Below are 24425 nucleotides of genomic sequence, written 5' to 3'. Positions count from 1 at the left end.
AGATAGCCAAGAAATGAAAGTGGAAACTTCAGATAGCTAAGAGTTTACAAAAAACAGCATTTTTGGTCCGTGTCGGGCGAGGTATGAACCATTTGCGTTATCTGGCAGGCTGAAATTGGCACAGAGGGAAGAGTGTGGAAGAACAATCCAAGGATTGTGATGCCCAGCCCCTATACTGGAAACTTTTTTGATTCTTCTTTTCAATTTTTACGTTGCTAATACTGTAAATACACAGAAACAACACTCAGCATATGGTGTTTATTAATCTCTATATAAATTGAAGCGCCAAAGAAACTTGTATAGGCATGCGTATTGGCCGCTGTGGCGTAGCGGTTCTAGGCGCTTTAGTCAGGAACCGTGCTGCTGCTACGGCCGCAGCATCGAATCCTGCCTCGGGTATGGATGTGTGTGAAGTCCTTAGGTTAGTTAGGCTTTAGTAGATCTAAGTTCAGGGGACTGATGACCACAGATGATAAGTCCTATAGTGCTTAGAGCCATCTGAACCATTTTGAGCATGTGTATTGAAATACAGAAATATGTAAATAGGCAGACTAGGTCGCTGCTGTCAGCAACGCTCACATAAGACAACAACTGGAATGAGATTTTCACTCTGCAGTGGAGTGTGCGCTGATATGAAACTTCCTGGCAGATTAAAACTGCGTGCCGGACCGAGACTCGAACTCGGGACCTTTGCCTTTCGCGGTCCGGCACACAGTTTTAATCTGCCAGGAAGTTTCAAGACAACAACTGTCTGGCGCAGTTTGGAGATGGGTTATTGCTGCAAGAATGACAGGTTATCAAGATTTAAGAGAGTCTGAACGTGATGTTACAGTCGGCGCACAAACCATGGGACATAGCACCTCCGAGCTAGCGATGAAGCGGGAATTTTCCCGTACGACCATTTCACAAGTGTATTGTAAACATCAGATCACTATAATGCTCCTCAAACCACTATACCACCGTTCTGGCTCCGAGAAATGGACAATTACACTGCTGAAAGATGATACCGCCGCCGGGGAAGACATCAAGTGCGAAGGGATGCAGGTGTTTAACAGCTGTCAGCGTGTCTTTGATTACTACCACAGATCCCACGCAAGCGCAGGAGAATGTCTCCCACAGCATAATACTGCTCCCACCAGCCTGCGTCCGTAGCGCGCTGCACGTTTAGAGTCACCCCGATGACGGCATTTGAGGAGACGACCATCGACCTAGTATAGCAAAGAAGAGATTCACCCGATGAGCCGACACGTTCCCATTGACCGACCGCGTCGAACCCCGATGGTCTTGTGCCCACCGCAATTGTAACTGACGATGTCGTTGGGCCACCATGTGAACACGTAAGGCTGGTCTGCTACGGAGCTCCATGTTCAACAATGCACGACCAACGGTGTGATTTGAAACACCAAAATTGTGCTCTTTTGGCAGAGCCGCCACAGAATACAGTCTGTCCTACTTTACAGAGGAGACAAGCCCCCGAACCCCGCGTTCTGTGGAGAGTCGTGGATGTCCAATCACTTATCGTCTGGTGGTAGTTTCACTGTCCTACCTTTTTCCGAAGATGCTCGCGACAGTAGCACGTGAACATTCTACCAGCTTCACCGTTATCGAGATATTCGTTCACAGGTTGTGCGTAATAATAATCTACCCTTTGTCAAATCGCTTATCTCAATGGATTTGCCCATTTGCAGCCTGTATCTTCCCTAGGGTAATACCCCGTCCGTGCCTGCTCCGCTTATAAGTTTCTGTTAGCGCGTCACGTGCCCGTGCAGGCGGCATCCAACTTCTCGGTGGACAGTGGCCATAATGTTTTGGCTTAGCAGTGTATATGAGGGCGCACTGAAAAGTAATGCCACGGTTTTTTTTAATCTAGTTCCCAATATCAGTTGAGGTACTACATGTCATGTACATTACTTGGTCGACTTTCCTACGTCACTGACCCAAGTTGGAACCCTCTGCCTAGAGATGCCACTTTTCAAGAAACCCTGGGCTGAACAGATTCTCGATCATAAATAATATAACCAATTTTTTTTTGTACCTACGATTTCTAAACATCAAAATTTTCTTTTAATATTGCGTTAACACAAAAATAAAAAATAAAAGCTTCTCCTTTTTACAGTTATTTGTATAGCTTTGTAATTACAAGATTAAGTGAATAATTTAGAATTTCTGATTACTTATTTTGTGTTGTTCTTTGCTGCTTCCAATAGTCGTGTACTGATCCCCTCTCTATCATAAAATTCAACGATTCATTACAGCTTTCAGAAAATTTCACTTCTGTTGGAAGTTCTCTTTTCACTGTGACCACCAACATCCGAGTTCTTCATCAGGTTACCCTCTATTCAGAGGCTGTTGCTCGCAGCGACTGTTATTGACTTGTAAATAATAAATTTCAGCTATCAGTCGTCATTTTGAAATTTTATTGGCAGATCTAGATTTCAGCTAGAAACTAGCCATTCTCAATGCTAAGAATACAGCAGGTACATAGTTAGATGATGTCATAAAAAAGTTGCAATTAATGGCGTCACTCATATGGTTTGTATATTACATACCACTATCATTTTTGATCAATGCATGAAAAGCCTGTTGGTCGGGCTTCGTCCACAGTTCATTGAATACTAATGTTTGCGGAAGGCGGACTGTGTGAAGAACACCTCGCTTGGTTACATGGCGCCATCTACATGGCTAGTTTATAACTAAAATCTAGATCTGCCAATAGTATTTCAAAAGGACGACTGATAGCTGAAATCTATTATTTACACATCCGCGTTCTTTCTTCTGACAACTGGTTCTTCATCAAACTGAAGATTCTTTCAACAAATAAGTTACTAGTTGGAATTGAAAATATTCATGATATAAGCTTAACCAATTTATGGCGAGAGGGAGATGTCAATTGTGGTCTGATGGTTAAAGAAATCAAACGAAATCTGGTCTTCTGCTTTACTTTTTATCAGTTACAGCATATGCGTTCCAGAAAGCAGGGAATTCATTGTATAACTGATCATCAAGGCTGAGATTCAATTTATTGATAACCCTTAAAGAACTGTAATTGTAGACGAAAATCTCCTTGCTCTTTAAGCGAAAATCTCGAAGCAGACTGAACACATTGCTCCCAGAAAAGTCATAGTTTTGGCACAAATAATCAATGCAACGTGACAAGAAAGACTGTGCATCATTTTCAAAACTCAGTCCCTGTTACTTTCGTATTTCTTCCATGATTTCATGAACTTTCTTATCTAGAAATTTATCTTGTTTACGGCTCTATAGCTTGGTCGTAAGGTCCCTCATTACTCCGTTCAACTCAGTTGAAGTAACAGCAGTTTCAAACATGGACAAAATATGCTGCAGGAAACATAAAAAGCATTCAGGAAGTGAACGTGCAGTTTCTTCAGTATCAAGCCGCCAATTTGATTCACAAACTACCAAATCTGTCTTGTAGAAGCTTCCTCGGACTTTGAAATAAAGTGTGACCTGATGAGAGGCCAGTAGTATACAATCTGTCAATTGCAGGAAGCAGGGCGAGAGCCATCTTGTACGGACGTATCGTAACGTTTCCTTAAGCTCTTTCTCCGCAAACACTGAAAATTCTTTCAATGACTGGACGTTTGGTGCAGAGGAACCAAACTCACTAAAATTTTTGAGAACTAATGCCACTATATCATAACGAAATGTTTTAAAACCATGTTTTACAGTGTTATTTATTTTTATACCAGTTGCAATTAGATCTCAAAAACAGATGGATTTTCATTTTTCAGTAAGATAAATATCGAATTGTTTTTGCCATAGGTCACTCGAGCATTGTCAGCACCGTATGCACTTACCTGATTCACGTGAAAGCCATTAGATTTCGTAATTTTTTTATTATACGGAAAATGTCTTAGTGAGGGTCTTTGGAGTGTCCATAAAGATCTAGCTATTTCTGATGTATCCAGTACCTAACATCGAAATATTGAACTGCATAAGAAAAAAATTTTGTATTTCCACGGTTTGAAGCATATGACGACACAGAAAAATAAAAAGCTTTATGAAGCTCGCCTACCACTATATCTTAAATGTACAGGCCAAGTACATTTTCTGAGACAGCCATTGCCTTAGTCCTTCCATACGAAATTATAGATGCAATGTTATTGTCTGGAAACAAGGAATGATTCAGTTTCATGTCTCAGCCCACACAGTTGTAGCTAAGGCCGTGTTTTAGACTGTGATAAACATAACCATGATTGGCATGTGTCATGGCACCTTCTTCAGACGTATGTTTCTTGACAAAGGAAGTTGTAATTGTTTCATTTTTACGGCATCACTGTTCTGTCAGAATGTGTTTTTGTATCTTCTGTTGACCCACTACAAGTTTTATTCCTTCAAATTTTATCCAAAACGTGGCGCGGCAAATCACACACTTTGCTCTGACCTTGTTTTTTTCACCAACCCTTTGGAAAAATCTTTGTTTTCTAACCATTATGCGTTGAAAGTCGTAAATCTTTTAACTTTCCTCTTCGGAAAAGAAAAACTTGACGAACTGTCTTCATCGAAACGTCTTTTACGAGTGCCGATCCTTCCTAATTCTAGAATGCTGGAAACTGGACGTGAAACGCGCTGCCAACTTAACTATTCAACAGACAGATGTGTATTTTGACTTATATACAGTGACTGGGGGGAGGAAATTCACACAGCTTTCTTTCTCTTTTTCCGCAAGATTCGGAAATTCGGCAAAGGCCGACTCCCTTTACCCAGGATGCTATACAGTACTTTAAATTCCGGGATAATCCCGCCGAAAACTGAAGAGGTGGCAACCCTTTGCCGCTAGAGGACTCCTATTTGTAGCGTGTAACATGGCGGAGTGTAACATAACCGTGTGCGTGAGAAACGGCTTACTGTAATGGAGTTTCTAACCGCAGAGAACGCGCCTCCGATTGAAATCCATAGCGGAATGAAAACTGTGCACTGTGATGATTGTATCCACACCAGTAATATACTCGTAACAAGGAAAGCGCCTTGCTAACATCAACGTGTGTGACATGGCTCGGTGTGGACGATCGCGTACAGCAACCGATGAGACACCGGAATCGGACTGTTGAACTCATCAGAGAAAATCGTCGGAAAACACAGACACAGCTCTCAGGTAAGTGGCGTATCACGAGTGTGTGTACAGGCCGTCACTGCAGAACTACAGTACAGAAAACTCTGCGCATGGTGAGCGCCTCGAATGTTCACTGCTGAAATGAAGCAGAGGAATAATCATCTTGGGTTCAAATGGTTCAAATGGCTCTGAGCACTATGGGACTCAACTGCTGAGGTCATTAGTCCCCTAGAACTTAGAACTAGTTAAACCTAACTAACCTAAGGACATCACAAACATCCATGCCCGAGGCAGGATTCGAACCTGCGACCGTAGCGGTCTTGCGGTTCCAGACTGCAGCGCCTTTAACCGCACGGCCACTTCGGCCGGCAATCATCTTGGGGTTGACGCTATTTTCTTCCGTGTTTGCCTTAATAACACACACACACACACACACAAAATCCTAAAACCTACTGTCACTCTCTCTCTCTTTTTTTTTCACAGACACACACACAAAAGAATAAAAATCACAGAGGCCTGTGAGAGATACAGAACAACCGCCAGGAACCCCTTCAACTGTTCCACTGTCAGCCATCTTGTTTTTACACATTCAATTATTCCACTGCCCGCCATGTTTGTTTTTACAGCTGGTAAAGTAGTGAAACAGTTACAGGGACAGTGGCAACTCAATATATAGTGTTTGACAGTGATGAAGATGATAAAAAGGAAAATGTAAGTGAAACATGATGTAAATAGACACACACACACACACACACACACACACACACACACACACACGCACAGAATTAAATAATTTCAGGCACAGAAATAACAAGTTTTCAAATCGTAATTTTGGCTTAAACAATTTATCTACTTTAAGGTATAAGTGGTTGCAGATGACAAACTGTGGAACAAAACGGTCACTGTAGAAACACAACACATCAGAAAAACCTCACCATGTGGTAAAAAGTTATGAATTCGTAATTTATGTGGTTTTTCAATTATCTGTAATTATTATTTAAAAACTAATAGATGCATGTATACAAAAAAAACAAAGAACACTCTTTATCTTTAACAGATGAAAAATAAAAGCCCACTGAAGATGCTGCAACGGTAGTGAAACACGTTTGGGTTAAAAAACAAAATTGTGTTTTGTTAAAGGCGGACCCTATTCAGAAACATACGTGTTGGAGACTGGACATATGTCAACATTTCCTGCTGCGTTTTGAGCGTAAGGATAATATGTTTCTTAACAATATCGTAGCGGCTGACGAAAGCTGGACTCACCATTTTGACAAGAGCAACAATGGAGTTCCGCCAGAGAGGATAACCAATGCCAGAAAAGTTCGAGACCATGCCATCGGCAGGCAAAGTCATGCTCAAAGTGTTCTCAAACGTTCAATGTGTGGTGCATTTGGAATTCGTACCTAAAGCCACCACCACAAACTCTACAATGTACCCCAAGACCGTCAGAAAACTGGAAGCTTGAATTCAAAGTGTTCGTCCGCACATGAAGTGCACTTTCCTTCAGTATGACAATGCCAAACAAAGCACCAGCGCTGCGACAATCCGGGTTCACTGTTATCAAAATGGTTCAAATGGCTCTGAGCACTATGGGACTCAACTGCTGAGGTCATCAGTCCCCTAGAACTTAGAACTAGTTAAACCTAAATAATCCATGCCCGAGGGAGGATTCGAACCTGCGACCGTAGCGGTCTTGCGGTTCCAGACTGCAGCGCCTTCAACCGCACGGCCACTTCGGCCGGCTCACTGTTATCGATCGTCCACTATACAGTCGCGACTTATCCTCATCTGGTTTTCGCCTGTTTCTAAGAATTAAGGAACAGTTCCGGTGCAAGCAGAGGTGAGGTTGTGGCACCGTCAACAAACTCACACTTTGTGGAGTGACTGAATCGAGAGACTGGTCTCTCGTTGGGAGAAATGTCTTCGTCGCCAGGGTGACTATGATAACTAAATATGTACACATGATGAATGAAGATGCAGAATGTTAATCTAGGCGGAACGTTGCAAAACGGTATGAAATGGAACGGGCATGGCCGGCCGGAGTGGCCGACTGGTTCTAGGCGCTTCAGTCTGGAACCGCGCGACCGCTACGGTCGCAGGTTCGAATCCTGCCTCGGATATGGATGTGTGTGTTGTTCTTAGGTTAATTAGGTTTAAGTAGTTCTAAGTTCTAGGGGACTGATGACCACAGCTGTTAAGTCCCATAGTGCTCAGAGCCATTTGAACCATTTTGGAACGCGCATGTGAGGATTGTAGTAGGTCAATTTTGGTTTATCGGGTCAATTTTAGAAAAGTGTAGTTCATGTGTAAAGGAGACCCCATATAGAACACTAATGCGACCTATTCCTGAGTACTGCCCGAGTGTTTGGGATCCCCACCAAGCTGGATTAAAGGCAGGCACTGAAGCGATTCAAAGGTATGCTGCTAGGTTTGTTACGGGTACGTTCCGTGAAGCGCTGGCGGACTTTGCTAGCACTTAGATGGGTCATCATCCGGGTCTGCCAAGTGCTGTTGGCAAGTTGGGTGCACTCAGCCCTTGTGAGACCAATTTAGGAGCTACTTGACTGGGAAGTAGCGGCTCCGGTCATGCCCCTCCATATCCTCATACAGTGACGCCTATCGGCTGAGGATGACACGGCGGCCGGTCGGTACCTTTGAACCTTAAAGGCCTGTTCGGACGGTGTTAGTGTGTTTTTACGTTCGGTCAACACACGAGTATTACAGAGATGCTTCGTGGACTCAAATGGGAATCCCCCGAGGGAAAGCGACGTTCTTTTAGCGGAACACTGTTGAGAAAATTCAGAGAACCGGCAGTTCTAGCCGACAGCAGAACCGTTCTACTGTCGCCAACAAAGCGGAAGGACCACCAAGATAAGAAAACAGAAATCAGCGCTCGGTCAGAAGCATGTAGGCATTAATTTTTCCCTCGCTCTATTTGCGATTAGTGAAACTTCCCCTTTGTATGTAAAGAATGACAGTGCTGGAAAAACTCTTACGTTAATTGATTTTGAAACAGATGAGTAAAACTCAGACAGTTCTCTCTTTACTAATGCTGATCATCACTAAACTGACATACAATATTTTTTGCGCAACGCAATCTGAAAATCAATAATCTATACCTTTCATGAATCACTTACCTCACAAAAATCTTCGTTACTCGAACTACTCCAATACAGCGAGCGCCAATACTGCCAGCTAAATAAAAGATTCTAACTACTGAAGGCACTAACTACTGATAGGCATAGTTAGCAAATGAAAGATTTTGATACAGAACAAACAATGTATTTACCTTAATAGTGTTCAAAAGTCATTATATACAGCGAAATTTAACCGACGGAAAGAAGATGCTATGATACGCAAATGATTAGCTTTTCAGACCATTCACACGAGGTTGGCGCCGGTGACGACACCTACAACGTGCTGATATGAGGAAAGTTTCCAACCGATTTCTCATACACAAACAGCAGTTGACCGGCGTTGCCTAGTGAAACGTTGTTGTGATGCCTCGTGTAAGGAGAAAAATGCGTACCATCACGTTTTCGACTTTGATAAAGGTCGGATTGTAGCGTATCGCGATTGCGGTTTATCGTATCGCGACGTTGTTACTCGCGTTGGTCGAGATCCAATAACTGTTAGCAGAATATGGAGTCGGTGGGTTCAGAAGGATAATATGGAACGCCGTGCTGGATCCCAACGTCCTCGTATCGCTAGCACTCGAGATGACAGTCATTTTATCCCCATGGCTGTAACGGATCGTGCAGCCACGTCTCGATCCCTGAGTCAACAGATGGGGACGTTTGCAAGACAACAACCATCTGCACGAACAGTTCGACGACGTTTGCAGCAGCATGGACTGTCAGCTCGGAGACGGTGGCTGTAGTTACCCTTGATGCTGCATCACAGACAGGAGCGCCTGCGATGGTGTACTCAACGACGAACCTGGGTGCACAAATGCCAAACGTCATTTTTTCGGATGAATCCAGGTTCTGTTTACAGCATCATGATGGTCGCATCCGTGTTTGGCGACGTCGTGGTAAACGCACATTGGAAGCGTGTATTCGTCATCGCCATACTGGCGTGTCACCCAGCGTGATGAAATGGCGTGCCATTGGTTACACGTCTCGGTCACCTTTTGTTCGCATTGACGGAGCTTTGAACAGTGGACGTTACATTTCAGATGTGTTACGACCTGTGGCTCTACCCTTCATTCGATCCCTGCAAAACCCTACATTTCAGCAGGATAATGCACGACCGCATGTTGCAGGTCCTGTACGGGTCTTTCTGGATACAGAAAATGTTCTACTGCTACCCTGGCCATCACATTCTCCAGACCTCTCACCAATTGAAAATGTCTGGTCAATGGTGGCCGAGCAACTGGCTCGTGACAATACGCCAGTCACTACTCTTGATGAAGTGTGGTATCGTGTTGAAGCTGCATGGGCAGCTGTACCTGTACACCCCATCCAAGCTCTGTTTAACTCAATGACCAGGCGTATCAAGGCCGTTATTACGGCCAGAGGTGGTTGTTCTGGGTACTGATTTCTCAGGATCTATGCACCCAAATTGCGTGAAAATGTAATCACATGTCAGTTCGAGTATAGCATATTTGTCCAATGAAACCCGTTTAATCATCTGCATTTCTTCTTGGTGTAGCAGTTTTAATGCCCAGTAGTATATATATATATATATATATATATATATATATATATATATATATATATATATATATATATATATATATATATATATATATATATATATACTCCTGGAAATGGAAAAAAGAACACATTGACACCGGTGTGTCAGACCCACCATACTTGCTCCGGACACTGCGAGAGGGCTGTACAAGCAATGATCACACGCACAGCACAGCGGACACACCAGGAACCGCGGTATTGGCCGTCGAATGGCGCTAGCTGCGCAGCATTTGTGCACCGCCGCCATCAGTGTCAGCCAGTTTTCCGTGGCATACGGAGCTCCATCGCAGTCTTTAACACTGGTAGCATGCCGCGACAGCGTGGACGTGAACCGTATGTGCAGTTGACGGACTTTGAGCGAGGGCGTATAGTGGGCATGCGGGAGGCCGGGTGGACGTACCGCCGAATTGCTCAACACGTGGGGCGTGAGGTCTCCACAGTACATCGATGTTGTCGCCAGTGGTCGGCGGAAGGTGCACGTGCCCGTCGACCTGGGACCGGACCGCAGCGACGCACGGATGCACGCCAAGACCGTAGGATCCTACGCAGTGCCGTAGGGGACCGCACCGCCACTTCCCAGCAAATTAGGGACACTGTTGCTCCTGGGGTATCGGCGAGGACCATTCGCAACCGTCTCCATGAAGCTGGGCTACGGTCCCGCACACCGTTAGGCCGTCTTCCGCTCACGCCCCAACATCGTACAGCCCGCCTCCAGTGGTGTCGCGACAGGCGTGAATGGAGGGACGAATGTGTCGTCTTCAGCAATGAGAGTCGCTTCTGCCTTGGTGCGAATGATGGTCGTATGCGTGTTTGGCGCCGTGCAGGTGAGCGCCACAATCAGGACTGCATACGACCAAGGCACACAGGGCCAACACCCGGCATCATGGTGTGGGGAGCGATCTCCTACACTGGCCGTACACCACTGGTGATCGTCGAGGGGACACTGAATAGTGCACGGTACATCCAAACCGTCATCGAACCCATCGTTCTACCATTCCTAGACCGGCAAGGGAACTTGCTGTTCCAACAGGACAATGCACGTCCGCATGTATCCCGTGCCACCCAACGTGCTCTAGAAGGTGTAAGTCAACTACCCTGGCCAGCAAGATCTCCGGATCTGTCCCCCATTGAGCATGTTTGGGACTGGATGAAGCGTCGTCTCACGCGGTCTGCACGTCCAGCACGAACGCTGGTCCAACTGAGGCGCCAGGTGGAAATGGCATGGCAAGCCATTCCACAGGACTACATCCAGCATCTCTACGATCGTCTCCATGGGAGAATACCAGCCTGCATTGCTGCGAAAGGTGGATATACACTGTACTAGTGGCGACATTGTGCATGCTCTGTTGCCTGTGTCTATGTGCCTGTGGTTCTGTCAGTGTGATCATGTGATGTATCTGACCCCAGGAATGTGTCAATAAAGTGTCCCCTTCCTGGGACAATGAATTCACGGTGTTCTTATTTCAATTTCCAGGAGTGTATTATCGATCCATATACACTCCTGGAAATTGAAATAAGAACACCGTGAATTCATTGTCCCAGGAAGGGGAAACTTTATTGACACATTCCTGGGGTCAGATACATCACATGATCACACTGACAGAACCACAGGCACATAGACACAGCCAACAGAGCATGCACAATGTCGCCACTAGTACAGTGTATATCCACCTTTCGCAGCAATGCAGGCTGCTATTCTCCCATGGAGACGATCGTAGAGATGCTGGATGTAGTCCTATGGAACGGCTTGCCATGCCATTTCCACCTGGCGCCTCAGTTGGACCAGCGTTCGTGCTGGACGTGCAGACCGCGTGAGACGACGCTTCATCCAGTCCCAAACATGCTCAATGGGGGACAGATCCGGAGATCTTGCTGGCCAGGGTAGTTGACTTACACCTTCTAGAGCACGTTGGGTGGCACGGGATACATGCGGACGTGCATTGTCCTGTTGGAACAGCAAGTTCCCTTGCCGGTCTAGGAATGGTAGAACGATGGGTTCGATGACGGTTTGGATGTACCGTGCACTATTCAGTGTCCCCTCGACGATCACCAGTGGTGTACGGCCAGTGTAGGAGATCGCTCCCCACACCATGATGCCGGGTGTTGGCCCTGTGTGCCTCGGTCGTATGCAGTCCTAATTGTGGCGCTCACCTGCACGGCGCCAAACACGCATACGACCATCATTCGCACCAAGGCAGAAGCGACTCTCATCGCTGAAGACGACACGTCTCCATTCGTCCCTCCATTCACGCCTGTCGCGACACCACTGGAGGCGGGCTGCACGATGTTGGGGCGTGAGCGGAAGACGGCCTAACGGTGTGCGGGACCGTAGCCCAGCTTCATGGAGACGGTTGCGAATGGTCCTCGTCGATACCCCAGGAGCAACAGTGTCCCTAATTTGCTGGGAAGTGGCGGTGCGGTCCTCTACGGCACTGCGTAGGATCCTACGGTCTTGGCGTGCATCCGTGCGTCGCTGCGGTCCGGTCCCAGGTCGACGGGCACGTGCACCTTCCACCGACCACTGGCGACAACATCGATGTACTGTGGAGACCTCACGCCCCACGTGTTGAGCAATTCGGCGGTACGTCCACCCGGCCTCCCGCATGCCCACTATACGCCCTCGCTCAAAGTCCATCAAATGCACATACGGTTCACGTCCACGCTGTCGCGGCATGCTACCAGTGTTAAAGACTGCGATGGAGCTCCGTATGCCACGGCAAACTGGCTGACACTGATGGCGGCGGTGCACAAATGCTGCGCAGCTAGCGCCATTCGACGGCCAACACCGCGGTTCCTGGTGTGTCCGCTGTGCCGTGCGTGTGATCATTGCTTGTACAGCCCTCTCGCAGTGTCCGGAGCAAGTATGGTGGGTCTGACACACCGGTGTCAATGTGTTCTTTTTTCCATTTCCAGGAGTGTATATGTGTGTGTTTGCGTGTGTGTTCGTGACATCCAGTTTCACAAATTTCCTTTTTCTGGCGGACACACGTCCAGATCGTCCGCTCATAGTAACGTCTTAAAACTCTGGCATCTCCCTCCCCACACCCACCACTGCTGGCGGCTCACCTCCAACTGCCCAACGCTACGCACTGTTCACATCGAACCGTCCAACACTACACAAGCGAATATTAGAACAATGAATCCAACCAGCCACAGACTGCACACAGCGCAGTCAGCTGTTTTCATACACAGCACTACGTGGCGTTACCAGCACAAAAACCTAAACAGCCTACTTACAGTAGAACAGGAAATGAAATGACTAGTAGCAGTAGAGGGTACCCTTCGCCACGCACCTACAGTGGCTTGCGGATTATGTATGTAGATGCAACAACTTTTGTTTTATTTAAAAAAAACTCGAAGAGCTTACACATAAAAAATTCGGAGCCACCACCACTCAGCACGGCCTCGTACATGGGAGTTCGATTCTTTGAAGGTCGGGGATTGGGCGATTACTGGTTATGTAGAAAACGACATACGTCATCAGCAGGTTTCACAGTAGTAACACGATTGTTTCAAGGTTTTAATTCAAGTATTGTGACTAGTTTTCACATAAGACTGGGACAGGCAGGTAACCTGCGGCGTCAGGTAATCAGCTGGTTTACGCAAACACAACGCGGCTGGCTGCCAGAGTGGAATCAGGCCGTGCATTCGGCGGGTGCAGTTAGTCACGGCGCGGCCGCGTGTACCACAATGAGCAGCAGACACCCGCGGCTGCAGCAGTAATGGCCGCCACCGCAGCGGTGAGCCAACAACGCCGCCCCTACCCTGGATGTGGCTAACAGGCCGAGAACGCTGAATCTCGGCGACGTCACAGTACTGGTAGGCTGACAGACAATAAGTCTTGCCAGCGCAAACAGCGCGGTGACTCACTCCTTCATAGCCGTCTGGTCCCGACTCGCATTTCGCCTTGTTATGGCTAAGCTGGGATGGCTACAGGACAAATTTAAGGATGTAGAGGCTTATCTCTCTAGGGGTAAGACAGATACTGCCTACAGGAAAATTAAAGAGACCTTTAGAGAAAAGAGAACCACTTGTATGAATATCAAGAGCTCAGATGGAAACCCAATTCTAAGCAAAGAAGGGAAAGCAGAAAGGTGGAAGGAGTATATAGAGGGTCTATACAAGGGCGATGTACTTGAGGACAATATTATGGAAGTGGAAGAGGATGTAGATGAAGATGAAATGGGAGATATGATACTGCGTGAAGAGTTTGGCAGAGCACTGAAAGACCTAACTCGAAACAAGGCCCCGGGAGGAGACAACATTCCATTAGAATTCCTGACGGCCTTGGGAGAGCCAGTCCTGACAAAACTCTACCATCTGGTGAGCAAGATGTATGAGACAGGCGAAATACCCTCAGACTTCAAGAAGAATATAATAATTCCAATCCCAAAGAAAGCAGGTGTTGACAGATGTGAAAATTACCGAACTATCAGTTTAATAAGTCACAGCTGCAAAATACTAACACGAATTCTTTACAGACGAATGGAAAAACTGGTAGAAGCCGACCTCGGGGAAAATCAGTTTGGATTCCGTAGAAATATTGGAACACGTGAGGCAATACTGACCCTACGACTTATCTTAGAAAATAGATTAAGGAAAGGCAAACCTACGTTTCTAGCATTTGTAAACTTAGAGAAAGCTTTTGACATTGTTGAGTGGAATACTCTCTTTCAAATTCTGAAGATGGCAGGGGTAAAATAGAGGCAGCGAAAAGCTATTTACAATTTGTACAGAAACCAGATGGCAGTTATAAGAGTCGAGGGATTTGAAAAGGAAGCAGTGGTTGGGAAAGGAGTGAGACAGGGTTGTAGCCTCTCCCCGATGCTATTCAATCTGTATATTGAGCAAGCAGTAAAGAAAACAAAAGAAAAATTCGGAGTAGGTATTAAAATCCATGGAGAAGAAATAAAAACTTTGAGGTTCGCCGATGACACTGTAATTCTGTCAGAGACAGCAAAGGACTTGGAAGAGCAGTTGAACGGAATGGACACTGTCTTGAAAGGAGGATATAAGATGAACATCAACAAAAGCAAAACGAGGATAATGGTATGTAGTCGACTTAAGTCGGATGATGCTGAGGGGATTAGATTAGGAAATGAGACACTTAAAGAAGTAAAGGAGTTTTGCTATTTGGGGAGCAAAATAACTGATGATGGTCGAAGTAGAGAGGATATAAAATGTAGACTGGCAATGGCAAGGAAAGCGTTTCTGAAGAAGAGAAATTTGTTAACATCGAATAAAGATTTAAGTGTCAGAAAGTCGTTTTTGATAGTATTTGTACGGAGTGTATCCATGTATGGAGGAGAAACATGGACGATAAATAGTTTAGACAAGAAGAGAATAGAAGCTTTCGAAATGTGGTGCTACAGGAGAATGCTGAAGATTAGATGGGTAGATGACATAACAAATGAGGACGTATTGAATAGAATTGGGGAGAAGAGGAGTTTGTGGCACAACTTGACCAGAAGAAGGGATCGGTTGGTAGTACATGTTCTGAGGCATCAAGGGATCACCAATTTAGTACTGGAGGGCAGCATGGAGGGTAAAAATCGTAGGGGGATATGAATACACTAAACGGATTCAGAAGGATGTAGGTTGCAGTAGGTACTGGGAGATGAAGAAGCTTGCACAGGATAGAGTAGCATGGAGAGCTGCAGCAAACCAGTCTCTGGACTGAAGACCACAACAACAACAACATACTTTTGCAGCTCCCGACATTCTCGCGTGACTTCCCTACGGGGGAAATCAACACGTTTTGTTTTATTTTTCTTTAATCGAATTTTTATGTTGTTCACAAATTGCAATACCCTCTAAAACTGTCACGCTAATTAAGGCTACAGAAGCAAGGCCTTTTCCGAAAGTAGTTCTGACCAAAAAGCGTTTCCGGTAGCTGATGTCCGAGGATTCTGTTAATCATGCCTTTTGTTCAAAAATGTTCAAATGTGTGTGAATTCTTAATGGACCAAACTGCTGAGGTCATCGGTCCCTAGACTTACATACTACTTAAACTTAAGTATGCTAAGAAGAACACACACACACCCATGCCCGTGGGAGGACTCGAACCTCCGGCGGGAGGAGCCGCGCAATCCTCATGCCTTCTGTGTTCTTGTGGAGACCTTTCCATTGAAACTCATGCTCTAACACATATTTGTTTATATCTAATCGAGAACTGAAATACTAATTTGCATAGATTTGGAATTAATAATTTTAACACCCTATTTCACCCCCCCCCCCCCCCCAAGGGATTCAATTTACAAAAAATATGGAATACGTATTTTTTTAATTCTACAGAGTAACTAAATACAAATTTTCGTAAATCTAAAGATGTAGCTTTAAAAATGATTTAAAAGTCCTTCATTAATGATTGCCGGCCGCGGTGGTCTAGCGGTTCTAGGCGCTCAGTCCGGAACCGCGCGACTGCTACGGTCGCAGGTTCGAATCCTGCCTCGGGCATGGATGTGTGTGATGTCCTTAGGTTAGTTAGGTTTAAGTAGTTCTACGTTCTAGGAGACTGATGACCACAGATGTTAAGTCCCATAGTGCTCAGAGCCATTTGAACCATTTTTTATTAATGATTTGTCTTCGAAAAAAGATTCGCCCTCTATTTTACCCCATTAATGGTTGAACTTCCAAAAATCTTCAGATACATATTTTTTCATCCCTGACCGAAAAACCAAATACCAGTTTTCGTAGTTCTAGCTTCAAAATGGTCTTAATATCGACATATTTCCAGAAAGTCTTTCATCCCCTATTTCATCTCCTTAGGAGTGGAATTTCGAAGAGCCTCTTCCCAAAGGATGCCTACAGTATAAGATCAACGCCCTCTCCGACTTTCAGGTTTATGTCCTTAGCGGTTTGGGCTACGTCATGATGAGTCAGTGAATCATCCCGTTACGGGTTCAATTTCCAAATACAGTGAAACACTATTTTTTCACAGGCTGCGACATTGTCGTGAATAAAACAATGACCCGTATATAGAAAAAGTTTCCTTTAATTTACGTCTATGGTCACAAATTACTTTGTTAACGGATTACCGGTTTCCGTCTATAATGACCATCATCAGATCTGTTCTATAAAAACGAAGTCCTAATGTACTGCAGCTATAGTGGTATCGTCAAATGTTAAATGCATCACCAGCACCAGCATCGCCAAAGATATATAAATAACATCATATGCACGAGTCATGTTGTCAGTAGAAGTAGTAGTGGTTTTGAACAGTAGTGCTACTGACAACATGACTCGTGCATATGATGTTATTTATATATATTTGACGATGCTGGTGCTGGTGCTGCATTTAACATTTGACGATACCACTATAGCTGCAGTACATTAGGACTTCGTTTTTATAGAACAGATCTGATGATGGTCATTATAGACCGAAACCGGTAATGTGTCAACAAAATAATTTGTGACCATAGACGTAAATTAAAGGAAACTTACACTATTTTTTCATTCTAACCGAGAAGCCAAATAGCAGTTTTCAAAGATTTACCTTTAAAAATGCTTTCACAATGAAATATTTTCGTAACACATTTCACCCCCTCTTCATGTTAACATTGGCACACGTACGGGTCGTCGGCTAGGGAGGCCCATCGTTAGGAGTGTTCGCTACACTGTAAGTTCAGGCATACTTGTTCTCTGCCCAGCGTTAAAGTCTGATGCTAGTTCCGCCACAGTTCGCCGCCTGTCCCGTTTTAACACTCTGCCGAGCCTACGATGTCCCATATTTGGAATGATGGGTGGCCACCCAGCCCCTCGACGTCTGGACGTCGTTTCACGTTGATTTCGCGTCGTGCTCAAAACACCCACAACAGAACTCCTCGAACACCCGCAAGTCGTGTAGTTTCCGAAATGCTGGTGCCGAGCTTCCAGCCCATCACAATCTGCCCGCCTTCTCCATTCTACACACGGACAGCACGCTCACATATTAGACGCACCGTACAATCTTTCCTCGCCAGGTGACGCTGCTATCGCCTGGACGGGTTTATATCGATACTAGATTGGTGGCCATAATGTTCTGGCTGACCAGTGTACATACTGTACATAGGCATTAACACGTATACATTAGGTCGCTTCCTTGTCTGTCCGACACAAATGTTGCAAATAATTTTAAACTAACTTCTTAATGAGCTAGAGACTTGAAACTTTCAACTTAGAAATAGATGACAATGCAGTATTAACTGGCTTTCTTGTCTGGTGTGTGGCGGAGGGTTCTTTGTGTAGCACTGCTATTGTTTTCCCCTTTTTACTGTTACCGCGCGGGGTGGCACAGTGGTTACTGGACTAGCATTCGGGAGTGCGACGGTTCAGACCCCACGTCTGGTTTCCCGTGATTCCCCTAAATCACTACAGGCAAACGCCGGGATGGTTCCTTTGAAACGGCGCGGCCGATTTCCTTCCCCATCCTTGACTCAATTGGATTTTGTGCTCCGTCTCTAATGACCTCGATGTCGACGGGACGTTAAACCCAGTCTTCCTTCATTTTCATTTGCGAATATGTCGCAATAAATATGAAGGGCTTATTTCAATAGTGGTACAAGTCCATTGCCTGCACTTTTCTGTGTGTAATGCTTCTGAAATTAATGGTCCAAACAAAAAGAGAGAAAGGTTCATCTCTAGCAAGAAGCCATATACCTAAATATTTCTCTGCTGATTTTTCAGCGCTCATGTAACTTTAGGACTCTGTATCTCAGAATGAACAAAAATGGAGTTGTACCACTATTGAAATAAGCCCTTCATATGATTGCTGGTAAGCCTATCAACAAGGCTGCAATACACCAAAGTACTAGATACACTGCCTGATAAGATGAAACACCCGAAAGGGGGGGGGGAGAGGGAGAGCGAGAGAGGGGGGGGGATACGAAATGAAACAACACACGCTGAGAGACGACTTAAGATTTATCTCAAAGACTGCGAAATCGAATGAGATTTGCAAATAACTTGTAACTATGAGCGCACTTGTTAGTATGGCGTTGCAACCCTCACTGGCCTGGCTCCATGCACTTATTCAGTTGGCTGTCGTCGACCCGTCGTATTCTCCCCTGAGGCAAGCGGTCCACACCTGTTGTAACTGGTCCTTTATATTCTGGATACTGCCACTGGGGCGGAGTGGAAGGCTGAGATTGTTCCACACTTATTCTCTCAGAAGTAATCTTGTAGTCCACAAGAGTGAAGCAACATCAGGCAGTGTGTTCATTGAGACACCTACCTTGTATGGACGAAGCGTTGTCCTGTTGAAAAATGGAACAACGCTATTGTCGCACGAGAGGCAACGCATGAGCACGCAGGATGTCCGTGACGTCAGAGTTCCCTCAGTCACGACCAGCCGCCACCTGGAGTCGTACCTGATGGCTCCTCACATCCTGACACCACGAGTAACACCGCACTAACTCTCCAAAATACTGGAAGAACGGGATCTCTCCCCCACGTTGCCGCCATACTTGCTGACGGTGGTCATCTAGAGCAGCGCTGAACCGCGATTCGTCGCTGAACGCAGTCCACGAGTTCATACTTTCCAGTTACAGCACCACTCCCAATGCAGTCGTTTGCGTTGTGGTTTTAACGGCAGCCTACGCATGGGACAATAATTCCATAGTGCAGCTTTTGCTAGTCTGTGTCCACTGTTGCAGGACGATACAGAATATTGTTCTCGGATGGGAGGCGCAGATGTGAAATTGTTACAGTGTACCTGGTGCGCAAAACGGCGTTCCTCTCTTGTGATCATCAGCCGTTGTCGACCGAAACCTTGATGGCCAGTCCGCCTGCCTTCACATTCCCCTGCAGTCCAACCCTGGGCGACTGCCAGATCCGAATGCCCTACAGATCGGTGTACAGCCGCGCGGGATTAGCCGAGCGGTATGGGGCGCTGCAGTCATGGACTGTGCGGCTGGTCCCGGCGGAGGTTCGACTCCTCCCTTGGGCATGGGTGTGTGTGTGTTTGTCCTTAGGATAATTTAGGTTAAGTAGTGTGTAAGTTTAGGGACTGATGACCTTAGCAGTTAAGTCACATAAGATTTCACACACATTTGAACATTTGAACATCTGTGTAAAGGGTGGCCCACTTAAACGTTGCAGCGAAGATTGCTCTTGTACAACAATAGATATTGACAAACGGCTTTCACGTGTATGTGTGTAGGGCAGGGGCTCATAGAAGTAAGCACTATGAGACTTTCTAAAACATAAGCAAATGCACACTGAAGCGCCGTAGAAAATGGTATAGGCATGCGTATTTAAATATAGAGATATATAAACGGGCAGAATATGGCGCTGCGGTCGGCAACGCCTATGTAAGACAACAAGTGTCTGGCGCAGTTGCTACAATGGCAGGCTATCAAGATTTAAGTGAGTTCGAACGCGGTGTTACAGTCGGCGTGTGAGCGATCGGACACAGCATCTCTGAGTTAATGAAGTGGAGATTTTCCCGGACGACAATTTCACGACTGTACCGTGAATATCAGGAATCCGGTAAAACATCAAATTTCCGACATCGCTGCGGCCGGAATAAAATCCTACAAGATTGGGGCCAATGACGACTGAAGAGAATAAAATTAGAATTATATATTAATACTTTCAGCTGCTGACGGGCGTTGATATATCTCAACGGGAAGAGGTGAAAATGTGTGCCCCTACCGGAACTCGAACGCGGGATCTCCTGCTTACATGGCAGACGCCCTACCCACCTTTTTTTTCTATTTTTTTAATTTGTGGTCTCGTTTTGTTCGTTTTCGTTTGTTGCATCTACTCGGGGCGGACATCGCAAGACACACGTTTCACTTCGTCATTGATCCATTAACTCAGTTTTTTTTATTATAGAAGGCAGCTAACCGTCTGACCGAACACGCTGAGTTACCGTGCCGGCTAAATCCGCACAGAAGAAGGAGGTAGGGACACTACGAATGTAGTGTGTGGACATATAAGGCGAGAGCCGGCACGGTAGCACAGCGTGTTCGGTCAGAGGATTGCGTGCACTCTGTAATAAAAAAAACCGAGTCAAGGAATCAACGATCAACTTGAATAGATGTCTTGTCCGTGGTTCGAACCCCGGTTGGGGCACATATTTTCACCTGCCCCGTTGAGATACATCAACGCCCGTCAGCAGCTGAAGATATTAATATACACTCCTGGAAATTGAAATAAGAACACCGTGAATTCATTGTCCCAGGAAGGGGAAACTTTATTGACACATTCCTGGGGTCAGATACATCACATGATCACACTGACAGAACCACAGGCACATAGACACAGGCAACAGAGCATGCACAATGTCGGCACTAGTACAGTGTATATCCACCTTTCGCAGCAATGCAGGCTGCTATTCTCCCATGGAGACGATCGTAGAGATGCTGGATGTAGTCCTGTGGAACGGCTTGCCATGCCATTTCCACCTGGCGCCTCAGTTGGACCAGCGTTCGTGCTGGACGTGCAGACCGCGTGAGATGACGCTTCATCCAGTCCCAAACATGCTCAATGGGGGACAGATCCGGAGATCGTGCTGGCCAGGGTAGTTGACTTACACCTTCTAGAGCACGTTGGGTGGCACGGGATACATGCGGACGTGCATTGTCCTGTTGGAAGAGCAAGTTCCCTTGCCGGTCTAGGAATGGTAGAACGATGGGTTCGATGACGGTTTGGATGTACCGTGCACTATTCAGTGTCCCCTCGACGATCACCAGTGGTGTACGGCCAGTGTAGGAGATCGCTCCCCACACCATGATGCCGGGTGTTGGCCCTGTGTGCCTCGGTCGTATGCAGTCCTGATTGTGGCGCTCACCTGCACGGCGCCAAACACGCATACGACCATCATTGGCACCAAGGCAGAAGCGACTCTCATCGCTGAAGACGACACGTCTCCATTCGTCCCTCCATTCACGCCTGTCGCGACACCACTGGAGGCGGGCTGCACGATGTTGGGGTGTGAGCGGAAGACGGCCTAACGGTGTGCGGGACCGTAGCCCAGCTTCATGGAGACGGTTGCGAATGGTCCTCGCCGATACCCCAGGAGCAACAGTGTCCCTAATTTGCTGGGAAGTGGCGGTGCGGTCCCCTACGGCACTGCGTAGGATCCTACGGTCTTGGCGTGCATCCGTGCGTCGCTGCGGTCCGGTCCCAGGTCGACGGGCACGTGCACCTTCCGCCGACCACTGGCGACAACATCGATGTACTGTGGAGACCTCACGCCCCACGTGTTGAGCAATTCGGCGGTACGTCCACCCGGCCTCCCGCATGCCCACTATACGCCCTCGCTCAAAGTGCGTCAACTGCACATACGGTTCACGTCCACGCTGTCGCGGCATGCTACCAGTGTTAAAGACTGCGATGGAGCTCCGTATGCCACGGCAAACTGGCTGACACTGACGGCGGCGGTGCACAAATGCTGCGCAGCTAGCGCCATTCGACGGCCAACACCGCGGTACCTGGTGTGTCCGCTGTGCCGTGCGTGTGATCATTGCTTGTACAGCCCTCTCGCAGTGTCCGGAGCAAGTATGGTGGGTCTGACACACCGGTGTCAATGTGTTCTTTTTTCCATTTCCAGGAGTGTATAATTCTAATTTCGTTCTAGACGGCTGCAGGCCATCAATGGTGTCCGTTCTTTCGCACATGTCCGAAAGAACAGACACCGTATCCATATAAGTATATACTGAAGAGAATAGTTCAACATGACAGAAGTTCGTCCTTTACGTAGATTGCTGCAGATTTCAATGCTGGGTCATCAACAAGCGTCAGCATATGAATCATTAAACGATACGTCATCGACATGGGCTTTCGCAGCCGAAGGCCCACTCGTGTACCCTTGATTACTGCACGACACGAAGCTTTACGCCTCGCCTGGGCCCGTCAATACCGACATTGGACTGTTGATGGCTGGAAACACGTTGCCTGGTCGGACGAGTCTTGTTTCAAATTGTATCGAGCGGATGGACGTGTACGGGTATGGAGACAACCTCATGAATCGATGGACCCTGCGAGTGAGCAGACGACTGTTCTAGATGGTGGAGTCTCTGTGATGGTGCGGGGCGTGTGCTGTTGGAGTGACATGGGACCCCTGATACATCTAGATACGACTCTGACACGTGAAACGTACGTAAACATCCTGCACCTGCATCCATACATGTCCACTGTGCATTCCGACGGACTTGAACAATTGCAGCAGGACAACGCGACACCCCACACATCCAGAATTGCTACAGAGTGGCTCCAGATACTCTTTTGAGTTTAAACACTTCCGCTTGCCACCAAACTCCCCAGACATGAGCACTATTGAACATATCTGAGATGCCTTGCAAGGTGCTGCTCAGAAGAGATCTCCACTCCCTCGTACTCTTATGGATTTGTGGACAACCCTGCAGGATTCATGGTGTCAGTTCCCTCCAGCACTACTTCAGACATTAGCCGAGTCCAGTCATGTCGTGTTGCGGGACTTCTGCGTGCTCGCGGGAGCCCTACACGATGTTAGGCAGGTGTACCGGTTTCTTTGGCTCTTCAGTGTAGGTTTCAACACAAACTTACGTTTTTCTTAAATGGACACCCCGTATTATTTCGTACGAAATGAATAACATGAAAAATCACAGAAAGAAAGGCGTTGGTTGCATCGCAATAGCTAGCCGGGGTGGCCGAGCGGTTCTAGGCGCTTCAGCCCGGAACCGCGCTAGTGCTCTACGGTCGTAGGTTCGAATCCTGCCTCGGTCATGGCTGTGTGTGATGTCCTTACTTTAGTTAGGTTTGAGTAGTTCTAAGTTCTAGGGGACTGATAATCTCAGAGCCATTCGAACCATTTTTGTTTTGCATAGCAATACGTCAATTACTTCCCGAGAAATTGCAAAGCAAAGTAGACGCTTGAAATAAACGAAACGCGCCGCTATTGCACTTCCCAGGATGCAAGCGTGACCTCCACGTGTTAATTTTTGTGGCAGGAGAAGGTAAAATTACTTTCGACCCTCGTGACAACAATGAAAGTAAGATTACGTTCGTCAGTCGCATCGCGATTATGAGCAAAACTGTGACAGGAACTAAATGCAAGCAACTTCTGATGTCGGTCACCTCGCAAGAGGCCATTGCTCACACAAGCACATAAAGACGTTAATAGGAAGGTTCTTCGGGCTGGAAGAATACATGACTGGTTTTCTGAACGCGCAACACCCTATTACATCTCGACAGACCTGCAAAGTCACCTGGATTGAACCCCGTGGAATATCTGTGGTACATATTGGAGCAGCAGGTAAAACGCCGACACCAGCACCCCTACAATTTGGTGGAATTGCACGATCGGATCCTCAGCGAGTGGCTTAACCTGGATCCGAAGCACGCGCACAACCTTGTGGACCCACTTCGTAACCGAATCCAGGCGCTTGTCAAGTCCAGGGGTGGAATCCCAGCGTATTAAATGATGCTTGTAATAATTTCTCGATGGGCGAGTAATTTTTTGTCCAGTAAGCTTATAAATGTAAGGCAAATGTTTCCCAAGAAACCTAAATCAACCGTAATTAATCATCCCAATCCATCCCATAGTCACCCTACTCACCCAAAATATTCATTTCGTCCTATTCTTAATCACATTCTACGAATAATGGAAGAAAAACCTTCCGTACAAATAGTTTGTTTCCCAAAGTATCTGCCTCTGAAACTTACAGACTGTCGCAAGCATTCGAACC

The sequence above is a fragment of the Schistocerca nitens genome, chromosome 12, assembly GCF_023898315.1.
Source record: "Schistocerca nitens isolate TAMUIC-IGC-003100 chromosome 12, iqSchNite1.1, whole genome shotgun sequence".
Taxonomy (NCBI): Eukaryota; Metazoa; Arthropoda; class Insecta; order Orthoptera; family Acrididae; genus Schistocerca; species Schistocerca nitens.
Note: the sequence above shows the minus strand (reverse complement) of the source record.